Genomic DNA, 2,547 nt, shown 5'->3' with positions numbered 1-2,547 from the left:
TGTAGATGTGCCAGCGTTAATGATGTTCCGCTTGTTCTCGCTGGCGGCGGCGGAGCGCGGCGGACAGAAGCGGCAGCTCGAGCTCAGTCTGGCGGGGATCTGTGAGCTCGAGCTGCTCAAGCGGCGGCACGAGGCGCTGATCGCCGGGGCGCTCGCGCTCCACGAACCCGAGCCGGAAAGAGCCGAGCGGCCGAGCCACGACACGAGTCCTCCGGTGAGTCTTCCACACGCTCTTCGTGCTTCTGTTTGTATCAAGAACGACGTTCTGAATGAGTTTGATTAATTAAAGGGAGAAGTTTCACTTATTGAATCTTCACATAAAAATACACCCTCAGATTGTTTGGTAGTTTTTGTTTAAGTGGCGTTCTCCTGCTAAAATGATAAAATTATATATATATATATATATATTGAATTAAACGTGAAATTGTAAAGTAGAAATAATAAACGTGCTCCAACAATCTTCCTCAGAAACATGTTAATTTGTTAAAGAAACAAAAATAAAAATAAAAATTGCTAGTAAATTTCTCAGTTAATTACCAACATTTTAAGTAACACATTGAACTAAACGTGAAATTTTGAAGTAGAAAGACTGAAATAGTATTTTTAGCAGAACATGCACTTTTGAAAACTTTGAAAAAATCATTTTTTTACAGTGTAACTTTCATCTTCCTCGGAGAAACATGTTCATCTGTCATCAGGGATTTATTGGCCCACGGAAGACTAACGTGGTTGGGAAGTTAAAAAGTTTGTTTTCAGAGATTTATTACACCAGAGAAAGTGTTTTGTTAAATTTCTCACAGGATTCGGCTGTCAGAAAAGAGGTTTATGTGTGTTTCCTCCTCCATCGAAAAACAAACCAGACATAGATCTGGTTCAGATTTCTCTCATTCAGTATGGAAACCAGAAGGTCCCTCTAAACCAGTTCACAGCGGTTCTGGACCAGTGAAAGGAACTGAAATGACCTAAACGTGCTGGATTATTGTGCAGAACATCTCTTCCCGTGTTCTGCTGAAGGATGGAGGTGTTGGGCTTTAGTTTGAGACCAGATTGACCTGATGGTGTTTGATGAGGGTCTGAATCTGAAGAAAGCTCATCTGTTCTAAACGAGGGTCTGGAGAAACACACACACACATGTTTATTCCTGGCATCAGCACTGACAGCAATCTGACAGAAGACAACAGCCAGAAACACTTCACACACTGCCTGTGTGTGTCACTTCATCTGTGTGTGTGACGGCTGTTTGCCTTGTGTAAACACGTGTGTGTGTGTGAGCGTGTGCATGAGTGTGAGCGTGAGTGTGTCCTAGGTGTATATGACATTCTTCTTTCAGACTAATAAAATCTGAGTTATATTAAATAATGTCCAGGCTAATCCATACATTATAATGGGAGTGGATGGTAGCCCAAAATTTGAAGTCCAAAAAATTGCACCCATCCATTATAAAAGAAGTCCACACGGCTCCGGGGGTGTTAATAAAGGCCTTCTGAAGCTACGTGATGCGTTTGTGTATGAAAAATATCCATATCTACAACTTTATAAACCGTAATCTCTAGCTTCCGCTAACTGTTGTACGCGCGTTCATTCCGGCAGATGACGTAAGCATAGCGTAAGCTCCGGTGATTAGTGATGAATGCGGAAGCGCAGCAGAGAGAGCAAAACTAAACACCGGTCACGAATTAGAAGCACAAAACGAGGATTTGTAAAGAAACATGTTGGAGGATTTTGATAGAAGCCATGAGGAGACTGGTTTTCCTTTGCTAAAGTAAGGAAACATTGCTTCCTTTGCTCCTGTAAACAAACATCGGTTCTCGCGAGACTAGCATATTCTTACCGGAGCTTACGTTACGCTTTCATCATCCGCCGGAATGAACGAGCGCACGACAGTTAGCGGAAGATGGAGATTATGGTTTATAAAGTTGTAGATATGGATATTTTTCTTACAAAAACGCATTGATTCGCTACAGGACGCCTTTATTCACCCTCGGAGCCGTGTGAGGCACTTTTTATGATGGATGGATGCGAGGATTTTGATATAAGCCAAGAGGAGACTGGTCTTCCTTTGCTGTAAATAAAACTTGGTTCTCACGTCACGAGACTAGCATATTCTCACCAGAGCTTACGCTACGCCTACATCCTATGTCATCCGGCTGGAACGCCACTCTCTAGTAAACACACGCACGAAAGTTAGCAAAAGCTAGAGATTATGGTTTATAAAGTTTTAAATATCACTTTGCTTCAAAAGACCTTTATTAAACCCCAGAGCCATGTGGATTACTTTTTATGGATGGATGCACTTTTTTGGGCTGCAAAATCTTAACCCCCATTCACTGCCATTATAAAGCTAGTAAGAGCCAGGACATTAAATCTAATTGATTGTATTCGTCTGAAAGAAGAAAGTCATATACAGCTAGGATGGCTTGAGGGTGAGTAAAACATGGGGTAAATTTCATTTTTGAGCGAACTATGCCTTTAAGAACTGTTCGCTGAAAGTCTCTTTGAGGAAACTCTTAAAGGGGTCATATGATGTGATTTCAAGTTTTCCTTTCT

The sequence above is a fragment of the Sinocyclocheilus anshuiensis genome, unplaced genomic scaffold, assembly GCF_001515605.1.
Source record: "Sinocyclocheilus anshuiensis isolate Anshui unplaced genomic scaffold, SAMN03320099.WGS_v1.1 scaffold116, whole genome shotgun sequence".
Lineage (NCBI taxonomy): Eukaryota > Metazoa > Chordata > Actinopteri > Cypriniformes > Cyprinidae > Sinocyclocheilus > Sinocyclocheilus anshuiensis.
The sequence above is the reverse complement of the archived record's forward strand: the minus strand, read 5'-3'. Positions refer to the sequence as shown.